At 43.6% G+C, this 17,281-nt stretch overlaps 1 long non-coding RNA gene across 1 annotated transcript; it reads right to left on the reverse strand.

The window, feature by feature from the left end:
* Positions 1–1,125: 1,125 nt before the first annotated feature.
* On the reverse strand, positions 1,126–2,888 carry LOC122236994. Its single transcript, XR_006215186.1, has 3 exons — positions 2,010–2,888; positions 1,834–1,885; positions 1,126–1,251 (listed from the first exon to the last, which is right to left on the reverse strand). It is a non-coding gene; the product is annotated as an uncharacterized LOC122236994 (long non-coding RNA).
* Positions 2,889–17,281: the final 14,393 nt, after the last annotated feature.

The raw sequence follows: 17,281 nt of genomic DNA on the forward strand, positions 1-17,281 counted from the left end.
TGAATCAGCCCTGGCTCAGAAAATAGAGCCCCTCTCATGTTCCTTTCTAGTCACTGCCCTCTTCCTAATGGTAATAACTATCTTTCCTTCTAAAACCATAGATTGGTTTTGCCTATTTTGTATATTATGGTAGGTATGTTTTTCAAAGATGAATGTACTAATGTAACCCATCTTACCTCTTCTGAAAATGTGATGCTGACCTTCCTCCTTTGAGGGGTGGGATCTCCATTCTCTCCCTTTGAATATGTGTGGACCTGTTAACTATTGTGGAAATCACACCACGTGGCTTCTGGGGCTAATTTATAAAAGGCAGTATGACTATTTGCTGATCCTTTTGGGATTCTTACCCTTGGAACCTGGCCACTTGCAAGACTACATGTATATGTTCCAACCACAGTCCCAGTTGAGGATCCAGCTGATAGAGGACATCAACCATCACATGTGTGAGCAAGGAGCCTTCAGATGATACAGGTTTCAGCTTCCCAGTGTCCCCTTCTGCCTCAGAGTGAAGCAGAGATGAGCTGCCCTATGGAGCCCAGCCCAAATTCAGATTCATGAGCAAACAAAGGTTGTTTAAAGCTACCAACTATGGTATCATTTGTTACACAGCAGGACATAACTACAACATGATTTATGCAGATGGCATCATACAGTATGAATAATTTACTTATATTCAACATCATATCTGTGAGATTCTTCCATTTAGTCATTATATGTAGATGTAGATTGTTCATTCTTATTGCTTTATAGTATGTGATATTATGCGAATACAAAACAGTTTATGTGTTCATTGTGCTGTTGTGAGACACAAGTTGTTTCTAGTTTGGGGGCTATTAAAAACAGACATCTTAGTATATATCTTTTGGTAAACATAGTATGTATTTCTGTTGGGTGTGTACCTAGAGTTGGAATTATTGTGTCATAGAGTATCTATGTTCTGCTTTAGTGGTTACTGCCAAAAAGCTCACTAATATTTTTTCTGAACAAAATATTAAAAACAATTTCCTGAGCTTGTTTATGGACTGAACTGAGTATAGGAAGGGAGGTCCGATTGGAGGTATCCTTGTCATCACTAGAAAAGGCTCTAGATCAAGACTGTTTGATTTATTCACTCTGAAACCCCAGACCCAGTAGGCTAGCAAGGAACATAAATTTTAACAACATTGATTTGCATAATGGGAGCCTCCTAGTGTCGTGTGACTTTTTAGTAGCTCTGTTTGATATTCCTCCTTTCTCTTCCCTTTAACATATCTGTGAAGACACACAAAAGCAAAATTTGGCCTCATCTTTGGAAACTGTTATTGCCATGCAGTCCAAGGAAGTTACTTGTTGGTGTTCTATGATTAAGCAGATTCCATAGAGGGTCTGGGTGGCTCAGTTGGTTGAGCATCTGACTCTTTATTTTGGCTCAGGTCATGATCTCATGGTTGGTAGAATTGAGCCCTGTGTCGGGCTCTGCACTGATAACGTGGAGCCTGCTTAGGATTCTCTCTCTCTCTCTCTCTCTCTCTCTCTCTCTACCCCCCTTCCCCTCTTGCTCTTTCTCTCTCTCTCTCTCAAAATAAATAAATAAACTTAAAAAAAGTATTTTCTTCTAGAAAATATTCTGGCTATTTTTTCCATACTACCACATATATATGAAAAAATTTTCAAAATAGGCTGTCACTAGGTAAATGTGATTGAAGCAGACACATATAAACTAAATGACATATAAACTTTAGAATCCTGCATATGCCAAGGGAATTAATGAGACTACCATTCACATGGGCAGTAGAGTCTATTGGTCAGAAGCTTATGTTCTGCTGGGGTTTGAATCTCAGCTCTGCTGCTTACCAGCTGTGACATTGGATAGGTCCCTTAACCCCCTGGAGCCTCCATTTCTTACCTGTAAAAGGGAAATAATAGTAGTGTCTATTACATAGAGTTGGTGTGAAAGCTAAATTAGTTAGGTAGTTAAGTAGGAAGAAACCTAACACATCTTGGGCACATAGATAACACTCAATACTTACCAGCTATTATATTTGCAATGGAAGGGTAGGTCAGGGCCAGATTCATAGGGAATCCTGGTTAGGTGAGTGCTGAAAACCATTTTTTCCAGGTTAGACTAAATTAGAATTAGGCTAATTCTAAATTAGTCCTCCTTCCCCTCAAAGTCCGCCCTCGCTGCTAATGCCACGTGTCAGAATGAGACAGGGAGCACATGGCTCATCTTGGGGAGGTTGTAATGAGAACTGAATGCAGTTGACAGGCAGAGGAAGGCAAGTCTTCATGCCAGGATTTGGTTGACAGAAGGCAGCAGATTCTTGAATATCTACATCAGGCAAAAGATGTAGAGGCTGTGTCACTCTAGCAGAGTGTTGCATAATTGCTTTCATTTCCTTAGGTTTCCTATCAAGACACTATCTGTGTTTCCTTTGAAGGGCAGCTCCCTCCTGGTGTGCCTGCAGCCCCAATACCTCCAGTGCACCTGACTTTTAGATGGTAAGGAGTTGGGAGAGAAGGACCTGGATGTCTACAGATGGGCTTGACCAAGAAGCCACCATCCCAGGCTTCACTGTCCATGTGAGAGTCAAGGTTGAGGTGGGACTGGCCTACTGCACACAGCAGACATGCAGCTGCCCAAGGGACTTCTGTGGAGGTCCTTCTTCTTGGCTGTCCAGCATTAGCACCACTTCCTTGATGGGTTTACAAAATGTCCGACCTTACTTATCTTGACAGAAAACAAGACCTAACCCCCAGATAGAGTGGCTACAAAATGCTGGATGCTTAGTGTTTTTTTCACACTCCTTTGTAGCCGGGGTGCAGGTGTGTGCCTCAGATCCTGCCAGCTCAGACTTGCTGCATCCATTTTCAGACCTGGGCACAGGATCTAGTGCTGGAGAGAAGCCAGAAACAGAGTACAGTCTTCCCTGGAAGGGTGGGGAAGCAGTGATGTGAGCTACCCCATTCTCTGAGGTCACAGTGAGAATGGTTACAGCATCAGTGTCCACTGTGGTTGGTGTCACTGCCCAGTAGTAGTCAGCAGTAGTGGCACTGTGTTGCTTCCTCCCCCCACCCTCCAACCTGTTCTTCACCCTTCTTTGTCCTGATGGGTGTCCTGAGAGGCTGACCTCTGTGGGCTTTATCACTGGACTCTCTTGCCTCCAGGCTTCCAGTTCAGTTTGGTCACTGGGTGGTACCACAAGGAAAGAAGACAGAGGTTAAGGTGTCTCTTCTCTCCTTCCTACCTGCCTGGGCCAAGTTTCTTCAAATGCCCATATCTTTCCATGTCTGTAGCTCCTGTCCAATGGCTCCTCCTCCAAGGTTCTAGTGCTCACTGGACTCCAGTTAAAGCCGGGGGTGGTAATGACTTCCTCCCATGGTTAGTCTCTGCATGCGTTAATCTGCCCTATCTTTATTCCTTAAGCCTTCCCACTTTAATCAGTTTCTTAAACTACTCAGAGTTGGGTTCTGTTCCCTGTTTTTGCTGAACTCTTAGGAAATTTCTCTACCCAGACTTGGGTCTTAGAAAATTGCTACTTTGCCAGTTGATGATGTTGAGATTGAAGAGCTGTCCCATGGGAAGCATGATGAAAAAGTGCCTTGAATTTAAGCCCATGTGAAGTGGACAGTCCTGGGGTGTTCTTGGACCAAAGCTGCTCTATGAAGGATATTTTAAGTCTGTTTTCATAGTTTCTGGACTCTATGATAACTGGTCAAAGGATCCTGTGGCAAGCTATGGAAAGTTGCCAAGACTAAAAAGGACCACACTTGTTCATTCTTTGCCATATCTTTCTCTCCTGCACTATGACTTTGCAGCTCCTCCTGTCCAGAGGGGAGTCTGTTTCCATACCCCTTGAATCTAGCCATTTTACTTGCTTTAGCCAATAGAATGGAGTAGAGAGGGGTCTGTGCCTCATGGGGCTGTGCAAGCTTTTGCTTGCTTCCTTCAGATCCCTGACTCTACTGTGTTAGTAGGCCAGGGCTGTCGTGCTGGGGGATGAGAGGCCTACAGCACCTGGAGCCATGTTGTCCCTGTTGAGGCCCATACATGTGAGAGAACCCAGACAAGATCCGCAGAGCCCCTCTACAGCTGGCTGCAGGTGAATGAGGGCATCCAGCAGAGATTAGAAGAACCAACCAGCAGAACCCGGCCTAAATTTCTGACCCACAGAATTGTGAGCTAACTACGTTGTTATCATTTTAGAGAAATGTGTTGCAGAGCCATAGCTAACTGATACAGTGTCCTTTGGGTGGCCCAGCAAAATCTTCCAAGGGCTAGGTGGGTGGGTGGCCACTTTGGCCACGTTAGACTATTGACAAACCAACCCATTGCTGACCTCATTTCTTGTTACAAGGAGGTGAAGAAAATATCTTTGTTATTGAGCTTAATAAGGGAGTGAGAAGTGGCAAACCAGTTGCTTCTGCTCTCGGTGTGTATCTCTGAGAGCCAAAGTTAGTAGTTTAGCTGATACCGTCCCTCTCTCAACACTGCTTCCTGTGTTCTGACTCCTCTGTTGCTTTTTCAGTGGAAGCAGCTGCTTGCCTGCTTGTGGTCTGTCTGTATCTCACAGCTAGTGCTGCACTAGTGCACAAAAGGCAGACTCCAGAAGCAAAGAACTCCCGCGTCTTCACTGTTCAGCTGGCTTCTGAGCCATCCAGGAAGTGGTGGGAACCTGCCTCCCTGTAGCTCTAAATGGGAAATTAGCAAACACAATGTGATAAAATTGGCTTAAATTGGGAGGATTAACGCAAAGGATATGAGATGGACGGGAGCAAAAACTGTAATCAGGAACTATGGCAGGCAATGAATAGAGGGAAATGAGAATGCCCCGGGTGGTGCCCAGAGCCTAGTCTTGCTGATCCTTCCCCCACAGATTCCTCTTCTCCAGGCTTCCAAGCTGGTTTTGCTTATCAGATACTTGCTGCTGGCTTCCTTGCACTAGATCCCGGCCATAGGACTGGGTAAGCTTGCAGGGGCATCGTCCCCCTGGGCTCTGGGTTGCCCTGGGCCACAATCTTCAGTGAAATGATGGTGTGAACCCAGACTGACTGCACACTGACCCCCATCTCCTCCCCCAGAGGACTTGACTGCCCTTGAAATCCACAGCCTGTGTCCACAGGTGTCCTTAGTGTGGATGTAAGGTTAGTGTGCCCGTGTTGTCTGTCAGATTGGTGAACTAGCAAACTAGCAAAGTCAGCCCCAAGGGGGAGGGACAGGGGAGTCCGATGTAGTCTGCAGCCATGGTCACCACAGAAAGAAGTGCAATTGGGGCAGGCAGTGAGGAGTTCTCTTTTCGGGAAGTTTCTGTATTTGGGGGAGTCCTGAACTTGATCACCTTGGGTCAGAAAGCTCTCCAAGAAGCCAGGCTTCACCTCAAAACAACTATCAGTTCATGGGAAATAGCCTCATAAGGAGTCCAGTTACAGCTGAGTTGAGGACTCCTGCTTTGAGAGCCAGTCACTTCATTGTGGGCAGTTAAACACTTTCCTGATTGAATCAAGAGAAGTAGGAACAATAGTTTTTAGTCAGTTGACCAGACCGTGGAAGTAGATATAGATGTTAGCTTTGCTGCCCTATGGTACACTATGGTACACTATTCAGATATAGATGTTAGCTTTGCTGCCCTATGGTAAACTAAGCTTACCTGTTGCTTCAAGGGGTATAACTGGAAAGTCAGCACCATATAAAGAGGTAATGGCTCCACAAAGAACAAAGAGTCTTATTGATTTCCTGTGGCTGCTGTGACACATCATCATAACCAGAGTGGCTTAAAACAGCACAATGTGATTCTCTTATATTTCTGGAGGTCAGAAGCCTGAAATCACTCTCACTAGGCTAATGGGAAGGTGTGAGCAGCGCTGGTTCCTTCTTGAGGCTCTGAGGGGAGAATCTGTTTCCGTGACTTTTCAGCTTCTTACGTCTGCCTGTCTTCTTTGGTGTACTCCCTCTCCTTTCATCTTCAGAGCAAATCACTCCAGTCTCTGCTTTCATCATCATATCACCTTCTTGGACTCTGACCTTCTTGCCTCCCTCTTATAAGGACCATTGTGATTACACCTGCATCCATGCAGACATTCTAGGATAGTCTTCCCATTTCACACATCTGCTAAATCCCCTTTGTCATGTAAGGTAACATTCACAGGTCCCAGGGATTGGGACAGGGACATGTTAGGAAGTAATTATTCAGCCAACCACAGGGTCATTTGATCAGCCTTTTGGAAAATGAATTCTACATTCATTCAAGGCCAATGGTTCCAAATAGACCATTTCTCTCAGGACAGTGATGTTGTCTTTGAATTTGACAATACATTTCCTATTTTGTGAGGGGGATATTGGAGGCAGCAAGGCCCCCAAACAGTGCCTCTTAGCAGCTCCTAAAGAGCAGAGCATTTTAAAATCCAGTGTAGATATTGGTGGAGGTGGAGGTCATGCACGCGAGCAGATGGCACCATGGGGTGACATGTGCAGAAGAGTGTTTATGAGAAACAAATTCCCAAATGTCAGCTAAGTTACAGGTCATGGAGAGAGCAGTGGAAAACAGGGCACAGTATCATAGTAGGTAGCCGAAGGTAAACAGCCAGATGGAGGCCCTGGGAGCTACCAGCAGAGACTTGCTACTTCTCCCGGAACACAGCTGGTGGGGTTTTCCGAGGTCCTGGCTAATTGGTTTTCTCTCCCAGCTTTAGAGCACCAGCATTTTCTTCTTGCATTCCGCCACTTGCTCCACTGTCTGCAAATATGTAGGAGGTTTTGTATAAGCCATGTCAGAGGGAATTTCACAGCTGTCTTTGCTTAGTCTACAGCCAGCAGACTGGAGGGGGCTGGCACGACTGGGTCCTTCCACCCCACCAATGCTTTAATGTGTGCAGAAACAGGCTTAGTGGATGGCCAAAGAGGGACAATGCAGATCTGCTTCCTTAATGGGGAGACTCTGGAGGATCTGCTGTTGCAGAGTGGGGCAGAGAAAGCCCAGAGCCTTCCCAGATAGATTAAAAATAGAAAGTGCAACCACTATGGAAAACAGTATGGAGGTTCCTCAAAGATTAAAAATAGAGCCATCCCAGAAACAGATCCATAAATATGGAGAACAAACTAAACTGGTGGTTGCCAGAGGGAGCGGGGTGGAGAGGTGGCAAAATGGGGAAAGGGAGTGAGAGGTACAGGCATCCGGGTAAGGAATGAATAACTCATGGGGGTGCAAGGTTCAGCATAGGGAATGTAGTCAATGGTATTGTCATAGCATTGCATGGTGACAGATGGTAGCCACACTTGGAGTGAGAATAGCATAAACATATAGACTTGTGGAATCACTATGTTGTACACCTGAAACTAATGTAACATTATGTGTCAACTACGCTTCAATAAAAAAAAAAATAGAACCACCATATGATGGGGCAATTCCACCCATGGATATATCTAAAGGAAATGAAATCACTATATTGAGGACATATCTGCACTCCCATGTTCATTGCAGCATCATTCACAGTAGCCAGCACATGGAAACAACCTAAGTGTCCATAGATGGAGGATGGATAGAGCAAATGTGGTATATAGATACAGTGGAGTATTACCCAGCCATCAAAAAGAAGGAAGTCCTGCTATTTGTGACAACATGGTCGGAACTTGAGGGCATCATGCTAAGTGAAATAAGTCAGAGAAAGGCAAATACTGTATGATTTCACTTTTTTGTGGAATCTTAAAAAAAACCCTCATAGATATGGAGAACAGATTAGTGGTTGCCAGAGGTGGGAGGTGGAGGGTGGGCAAAATGGGTGGAGGTGATCAAAGGCACCAACTTCCATTTATAAAATAAGCAAGTCCTGGCGATGTCATGTGCAGCATGGTGACTCTAGTTAACAGTACTGTACTGTGTATTTGAAAGTTGCTAACAGAGCAGATCTTAAAAGTTCTCATTACCATGAAAAAAAAAGTGTGTGTGGTGATGGATGCTAACTAGATTTGTTGTGATCATTTTGCAGCATATACATGTATCAAATAATTACGTTGTGACTTGAAACTGATATAATGTTGAATATCCATTATATCTCAATTAAAAAGTATATACTTTGGGTGGGAAGCAAAGCTTCCAAGACTGCAATTTGGGGCATAAAGAAAATCCTGGGAGAACTGACAAAGGATGACCTAGTGGGTGTTCTCCCTCTCTCTTGTTCCGTGCCCCCACCAAAATCACACCTATGTGTGCACACACATGACCCTTTTGATCATGCAGGTAGACTCATGGCCATGATTCAACATGTGGCCTCAGGAAAATATTACTTTCTAAGTAAGCAGTGTGAGAGAATCAAAGTCCAGGAGATACTGTTTCTGGTCTGAATCTTCCTTGTTAAGACCCAAAACCTTTATGGACCATCTGTGAAGTGAAAGCTTTATCTAAATCGACGGATTTTGATATTTTGGGTGTCAGGACCTCCTCAGGAATCCCACACTCATACTACGCTTTTCTGTGCAAAGATTATATAAAACCACGGCATCCTGCTTCTGTCCCACAAAAAGCAGACACTCCCAGACAAGGACTTGAGTGTTGGGGTTTTATTTGGGAGGTGAGTCCAAGAAGTCCAAATAAGGGAATGGGGAAAATGAGACTGAAAAGAGAGAGAAGCTAAAAAAGCATGTGCTAACCAGGAGGGTTACCTCTGTGGGCAATAGGGACTCCATGCCACTGGAGACCCCAGGAATAACCACTTCTCACAGTGTGATCCCTGGACCAGCAGCATGGGCATCACCTGGGAGCTTGTTAGAAATGCAGATTCCCACGTACCCACCCCACACCTACTGATCGGTCCCAGTGGTGGTCCTCAGCAATCCATGTTATTTAAGCCTTCCAGTGATCCTGATATATGCTAAAGTTTGAGAATCACTGGCACAGAATTGCCCCATGGAGAGGTTGAAGGGTGGGGAAACTGGAGTGATCATCCACCACCTGTCTTCTCTTACTGGTTGAGGTTGCTTGGTGGCCAACCTGGACCCCTTAGCACTCTGGATTGCCCTGTGCATGGTCTGAGCAAGGACCCCTGGTGCTTTCTCTGGTTATCAGGGACAGAAGCTGCAAGATACAGGTGCCTCCTCAGGTGGATGCCACCAGTGCACACAGGAACCGTCCACCATAGCTGCAGGTGAACTCAAGAGGTTAACCGAGAGGCTCTGGGGTGGGACAGCAACAGAATCTGCCCCACATACTAAGAATTCAGTGGCATTGTACATATTTGCAAATGGAGGTGCATATAGTGTGTGCATACATATATTCATTAGATTTATGGTAAGGGCCTAGTTAGATGTGGAGAGAATACTTATGTTGCTTGCTTATTGACATCATTATAAAGTGTACACATTGATGGACTGACCAGTCACATGCTGTGTAATAACACCATTTTGCCTCATCACCCATGCTAGAATTTGTGTGGAGAGACATAAATTTTATTTTTCTGTGAAAAGTGGCTCAAGAAGAAGTCATCAGCTAATGTTGGACATGTAGGCAGTGAGAAGGTGAAAGTTCCTAGTTACACAAGAGAGCTGCTATAAAGAAATGATAGGTACTGGTGTCATCTGTGTGTTATTTGGAGAGGTGGGTGCAGAAAGGTGTTGGACTGTAGCTTTTCCAAGCATCAAAGTCCTCTGCCCAGTGTGCTTAATGGTTTTCACTGATTCTCCCTCTCTAACATAGGGAGGGAGATTGGCAAGAATTAGGCAGGGTGGTGGGTCAGAGAACTGGCATACAAGGCACAGTAATTTTGTCAAAGGAATTGAGTCACTAAAAGAGAAACTGAGGCAAAACCCAGTTGTCTGGTCTGAGCCATGTGTAAACATGAAGGTTGGTGGACATTGAGATGTGGACAGCTTCCCCAGTAGGACACATTCCAGGCTTACAGTTCCACAACAAATCGCCAACCCCTTGCTGGGTGGTGGGGCAAGAGTTTCATAGGGGCTGGATGGTAGCAGAAGTGACCTATGCAGCGTTCTTGTTGTCTCACATCACACCCCCATGCCAACCTTTGTCTTCCATTGTGGCGGCGGTTTGTCTTCTCTGGGAAGCAGATCCTGGGTCTAAGTGGGGAGTGCAGAAGGTTTACTGGGGAGTAACATCTGAGAAAAGAAAAGAAAGGAAGAAAAGAAAAAATAGGGGAGCTGTTAGACCCTAGTGCAGACCTGGCAAAGTCTGTAGCAGCCAAGACTACCCATCAGAGGAGTCCCGTGTTGGATGGAAATCTCTAGGCCCTTTTTTGTATCACAGCCTTGCTCAGTCATTGGCTGGGCACTGCTCCAAGAAGAATGAATTTGGCTTCATAGTCAATGTGGACCCTGAGGAGTTAAAGCTGCAGGCTGTTAGCAGGACCAGGGACATATTTTGCGGCCCCTAGTACAAAATGAAAATGGGGGCCCCTGCCCAAAAACGACTAAGAATGTCAAGATGATGGAAGCATGGCAGTAAGCCAGGTGTGGGGCCTGTAGGGGCCTTCTAACTATGGCATCCTGTGTAACTACAGGGGCCACATATCCATGAAGCCCTCTCTGGCTGTATCCTACCATGCTGCTTGCACCTGCATGGCATGTCCTACCTTAATGGGGATCTGAGCGATGCACCCCCACTTTGCTGCAGATCAAGACCTTCTGTGAAGTCACTGGAAGTAATGCAGCCTGCCCCTGGCTGTCACCCACAGGCATGGGTCAGTTAACACTATGAGGGCAGCCCTCAATCCATGAAGGGACAATTCTGTGGTGTGTTCTAGGTGGTTCCTCAGAGGGATACCAACAAGATTGGGCTGTGGTTTCCCACAGCAATAATCAGCTCAATAAAATGCATTTTATGTGCTTCCCCTTCTTCCATGCCCCACTGTGTCCACTCCTTCACTTTGGTGTCCTAAGATCACTTCCCATATAAACTTGCTTGCACCCAAGTCCTTGTCTCCAGCTCAAAAACACACACCCTTGTTCAGGATTAATTTAGGAACTGGTGCTTCTGACTGAACACAGAGAAGGAAGAAGCTGATGCTATTCACAAAATAAGTGATGTTTTGTTTCAGTTTTTAATGTTTATTCATTTTTGAGAGACAGAGAGACAGAGTGCAAGTGGGGAAGGGGCAGAGAGAGAGGGAGACACAGAATCTGAAACAGGCTCTGGGCTCTGAGCTGTCAGCACAGAGCCTGACGTGGGGCTCGAATCCACGGACCGCAAGATCATGACCTGAGCTGAAGTTGGACGCTTAACAACTGAGCCACCCAGGCCCCCTAAGTGATGTTTTCTTACATCACAAAGTGATTTGAGTGGACGAAGAAACTAAGAAAAGTAACATTTTATTAGTAAACAGGCAGCACCCGTTGCTGGGAGCAACGAGGCCATCATTTGCTTTGGCTGCAATGAGGATCTCACCCACCCCTCTCAGAGACCCTCATTCGCATGGCCAGTCATCCTTGAGACCATGGGACGGCCTTGGATTGAGGCCAAGTATTGGCTATCCTCTCTATGTAATGGGGGGGGGGGGCGGGGGTGGCAAATAACATTTTCTCTAGAGAATGGAAATTGAAATGAGTCCTTTCCAGTAAAGACCTTGAGTAATTTACAGAATGAAGGAGGGTATTTACAAAGTGCTGTTAAAGTTAGGGCTGCCCTGGATTAATTTTTCCCCTAATCTTATTGAAATGTAATTGACATATAACATTATATTAGTTTTAGGCATACCTCATAATGAATTGATATATGTGTATATTGCAGAAGGACACAGTATATCTAGTTAACATCTATCAGCTCACATGGCTACAAATTTGTTTCTTGTGATGACAACTTTTAAGATCCACTTTTTAGCAACTTTACCATATACAATACATATTGTTACCTATAGTCACATGTTATATGTATATAGCTATATGTATATGTATGTAGCTATATGTATATATGTTATATAGTATATGACATCCCCAGAATTTATTTACCTCATAACTGAAAGTTGGTACTTTTTTTTTTAAAGTTTTATTTATTTGAGTAATCTCTCACCCAATGTGGGGCTTGAACTCATGACCCCAAGATCAAGAGTTGCATGCTCCCCTGACTGAGCCAGCCAGGTGCCCCAGAAATTGGTACCACCTGCACCTATTTTGCCCACCCCCCACCTCTAGCGATCACTAATCTGTTGTCTGTTTCTATTAATTCATTCTTTTAAAGATTCCACATAAAATGAGATCATACAGTATTTGTCTTTTTCTGTCTGATTTCACTGTTTTTTAAAGTTTATTTATTTATTTTTGAGAGAGAGAACGTGGGGGAAGGGCAGAGAGAAAGAGGGAGAGAGAGAATCCTAAGCAGGCTCCACACCTCAGCATGGAACCTGATGCAGGACTTGAACTCATGAACTATGAGATCATGACCTGAGCCAAAATCAAGCATCAGTCAGATGCTTAACTGACTGAGCCACTCAGGTGCCCCTGGTAGTTCTATCTTTAATTTTTTGAGGGACCTACATACTGTTTTCCCTAGTGGCTGCACCAATTTACATTCCTACCAATGGTACAGGATGGTTCTCTTTTGTTTATATCCTCACTGACATTTGTTGCTTCTTGTCTTTTTGATGGCAGCCATTCCAACAAGTGTGAGGTAATATCTCACTATGTTTTGTGTTTTTTGTGTGTTTTTTTTTTGTTTTTTTGTTTTTTGTTTATTGTTTTTTGTTTTTGTTTTTTTTCATTTCCCTGGGGTGCCTGGGTGGCTTAGTTAAGCGTCTGACTTCAGCTCAGGTCATGATCTCATGGTTCATGAGTTCCAGCCCCACATCAGAGCCTGGAGCCTACTTAAGATTCTGTGTCTCCCTCTCTCTCTGCCCTGCCCCACTCGTGTTCTCTTTCTCTCTCAAAAATAAATAAATTTTAAAAAATAATTTAAAAATTTTTCATTTCCTTGATGATTGCCCTGTTTTTTTGTTTATTTTCAATGTGTGTGTATACATTGGTCATTCATATCAGGGTGAATACTGCTATTCATAATAGGAATATAGGCCAAGGAGCATAGGGCTGGGTTCATGCTCAAGAAATAAGGGAATTCTGGTTATAAATGAATTTTGGAGACTGTGGTGGGTTCTATGATGGGCTGTCCACATCCTCCTTGTGAAAGCCCAATTCTCCCAGCCTCTGGCAGTACTGCTGGAAGACAGCCCTCAACTGTCAGCCCCTTTGGGGATTGGCTGGTTCAAAGTCAGTCCTCCTTCCAGGTCCAGCCTGTATCCAGTGATTGGTCGATGTGGGGTATGAAGGCCTGGCCCACTGGCCCCTGAGGAGTCTGCACTGGGACCACTTGAACACCACACTCCCCATGGATCAGCTGAGGCCTTTGTTGAGACTATATCACAGCTCAGCTCTTCCTTCTGCCCCATCCTGCTTCCATCTTTTCCTTTCTACAAACAAGAGCCCTCCTTAGAAACCCTCCTGCAAGCTGATCTTCATTCCAGAGTCTGCCTTCCAGAAAACCCAATCCTTAACAGCAGCATTGTCCATGACATCATATATTAACAGCAACTCTCAGCTAAGGAGGCATTCTGTCGCGTTTTGCAAATTGGGTTTGTCCTAGGCTCAAAGTTTTCTGTTCACCGGCCTTTCTCCAGGGGAAATTCCAAGAAGGCTCTGATGTTTAGAACACTGCTCTTCTTAAATTTTCAGGGAAAGGGCTGGCGCATATTTCCCAGTGACATGTCTGCAGTTAGGGAGAGAGTTTGTTTCTTTTTAAATTGAGGTATAACTCATATACAGTAAAATGCAGATTTTAAATACAAAGTTTATTTTCTTTTATTTTTTTTTATTCCAAAACTTGCATTGTTTTATTATTTAAGGAAAAGATGAGTTTGAGGTGTTATTTCAACACTAAAAAGGGTGTTTATTGTTTATTGTCTTAATGTTGTTAAAGTCGATTTGTAAACATCACTTATTATTCTAGAATTTTGTTATATATGAAATATATGTAAAGAAACAACTCCAATTATAACTCTTTTTTAATTTAAATTCTAGTTAATATACAGTATAGTCTTAGCTTCAGAAGTAGATGCAAAACTAAAAGGTAACTGACAGAATGGGAGAAGATATTTGCAAATGACATATCAGATAAAGGGCTACCAAAATCTATAAACACCTTATCAAACTCAACACCCAAAAAACAATCCAGTGAAGAAATGGGCAAAAGACATGAATAGACACTTCTCCAAAGAAGACATCCAGATGGCCAATCGACACATGAATAAATGCTCAACATCACTCATCATCAAGGAAATACAAATCAAAACCACAATGAGATACCACCTTACACCTGTCAGAATGGCTAACATTAACAACTCAGGCAGCAACAGATGTTGCCGAGGATGCGGAGAAAGAGGATCTCTTTTGCAGTGTTGTTGGGAATGCAAGCTGGTGTAGCCACTCTGGAAAACAGTATGGAGGTTCCTCAAAAAACTAAAAATAGAACCATCCTATGACCCAGCAATTGCACTACTAGGTATTTATCCATGGGATACAGGTGTGCTGTTTCGAAGGGACACACACACCCCAATGTATAACAGCACTATCAACAATAGCCAAAGTATGGAAAGAGCCCAAATGTCCATCGATGGATGAATGGATAAAGAAAGTGTGGTATATATATACAATGGAGTATTATTCAGCAATCAAAAAGAATGAAATCTTGCCATTTGCTACTATGTGGATGGAACTGGAGGGTATTATTCTAAGTGAAATTAGTCAGAGAAACACAAAAATCATATGACTTCACTCATATGAGGACTTTAAGACACAGAACAGATGAACATAAAGGAAGGGAAACAAAAATAATAAAAACAGGGAGGGGGACAAAACAGAAGAGACTCATAAATATGGAGAACAAACTCAGGGTTACTGGAGGGGTTGTGGGAGTGGGGAATGTGCTAAATGGGTAAGGGGCACTAAGGAATCTACTCCCGAAATCATTGTTGCACTATATGCTGACTAATTTGGATGTAAGTTTAAAAAAATAAGAAATAAAATTAAAAAAAAGAAGATGTTTATACATATAATGGAATACTACTTGGTGATGAAAAGAATGAAATCTTGCCATTTGAAACAAAGTGGATTGAACTAGAGGGTATTATGCTAAGCGAAATAAGTTAGCCAGAGAAAGAAAAATATATGATTTCACTCATATGTGGAATTTGAGAAACACAAAGATGAACATAGGGGAAGGAAGGCAAAATAAGATAAAAACAGATATGGAGGCAAACCATGAGAGAATAAACAGGGTTGCTGTAGGGGAGGTGAGTGAGGGGATGAGTTAGATGGGTGATTGGCATTAAGGAGGGCACTTTTTGGGATGAGCGCTGTGTGTTATAGTTAAATGCAGTTTAATGGGTTTTCACAAATGTTTATGCCGGGGTAACCAACATCCCCATCATGATACAAAACATCTCCCTTACTCAACAAAATTTTCTTGTGACCTTTCTTGTGCCTCTGGTCAATAACTTCACCACCCCTTTTCCAAAGGCCACTCACACAATTTCACATGAATGGAATCATACAGCGTGTACTCTTTTGTATCTGGTTTCTTTCACTCAAAATATGATTTTGAGATTCATCCCTTGTCTCACTCAGTTTAGGCTGCTATGCAAAAATACCATAGACAGGGTGCTTAAACAACAGAGATTTATTTTGCATGTTTCTGGAGACAGGAAGCCTGAGATCAAAGTACCAGCCTGGTGAGTTCCAGTGAGAATCATCTTCTTGGCTTGTAGCTGGCCATCTTCTTGCTGTGTCCTTCTATGGCAGAGACCGAGGAAGCAGTGCTGTCTCTCATGTCTCTTCCAGCAAGGGCACTAATCCCATTATGAGGGCTTCACCCTCAGGACCTAATTACCTCTCACATGTCCCATTTCCAAATATCATCACATTGGGCATTAGGATTTCAACATAGGATTTTTTAGGGGACACTAGCATTCAGTTCATAGCATTCGAGTTATTGCACATATTATGACTCACATCTTTTTATTGCTGAGGAGTATTCCATTATTGGGATGGAATGTAGCTTGCCCATTTTCCTGCTGATGAACATTTGCGTTGTTTCTAGCCTTTGGCTATTTAAACATTCATGTATAAGTGTTTGTGTCGGCATATGTTTTCATTTCCTTTGGCTAACAAGGAGAGGAATTGGTGGGTTATGGGCAGTTAAAAGAAACTGCTGAACAGTGTTTGGTATTTGAAAGTGGTTGTGTTTATTTACCCTTCCCAGAGTGAGAGTTTGGCTATTTGATTTTCTCTTGATTCATAGGCTTATTCAACGTTGGAACAAATGGTGATCTTGTTGTTTCTTGCACTTTTCTGTCAAGCACCCTCTAATGTTAGGAGAGGAGAAAGTCATATTTGGGAATGGGAGAGTGTCCTGAAACAGCTCACCGAGCACCAGTGAGTCTTGTGGTTTATCCTAAAGATTCATGGAAACTTGAGTTCTACTTATGGTGTATCTGTATTTTTTAAAAAAAATATTTATTAACATTTTTTTAATGTTTATTCATTTTTTGAGAGAGAGAGAGAGAGAGCAAGTGGGGGAGGGGCAGAGAGAGAGGGAGACAGAATCTGATGCAGGCTCCAGGTTCCAAGCTGTGAACACAGAGCCCAACACAGGGCTCAAATCTGCGAACTGCAAGATCATGACCTGAGCTGAAGTTGGACGTTCAACTGACTGAGCCACCCAGATGCCCATATATGTGTGTGTGTGTGTGTGTGTGTGTGTGTGTGTGTATTTGAAAGCACAAGTATTGGAGCTCGATTCCCAGGCCCCAGCCAGGTGATCTGAGGTGTACCTCTGGGGATTTAAGCGTGGTTTTGACAAGCACACATTTAGCCACCTCCTTTGTTCTACAGATTGGAACTCGCCTGCAGGGAGGTGAGGTAGCTTCTCTCAGGTCACACAGTCATCTCTTGAAACAGCCAATTACTAGAACTTGATTTTCTTAACCAGCAGCCAAGAAAAAACTTCTGCAGAGCTGGGTCACTCCTTATACCCTGGTCACTCTTCCTTACTCCTCAAGTATAGGCAGTGAGAGATTTGGCTGAAAGCTTTCTTCTTTGCCAAGGGGAGTTTTTTTTTAATGTTTTAGATCCACTTCCTCAACTGATGAAGCTATTCCTTCCAGTTCCTCTGAAGGGAGAAAAGGGCTCTAGTTTTCCAGGGGAATAAAACCCCACCTTTCCCTTTAAGCAGCTTCAGGATGCAACTATGCATGAAATTCCCATGAAATAAACTGTTAATATACCAAAGGGGATGCCAGCAAGTGGCAGTAGCGA

Source organism: Panthera tigris, chromosome A3 (genome assembly GCF_018350195.1).
Source record: "Panthera tigris isolate Pti1 chromosome A3, P.tigris_Pti1_mat1.1, whole genome shotgun sequence".
NCBI classification, from domain to species: domain Eukaryota; kingdom Metazoa; phylum Chordata; class Mammalia; order Carnivora; family Felidae; genus Panthera; species Panthera tigris.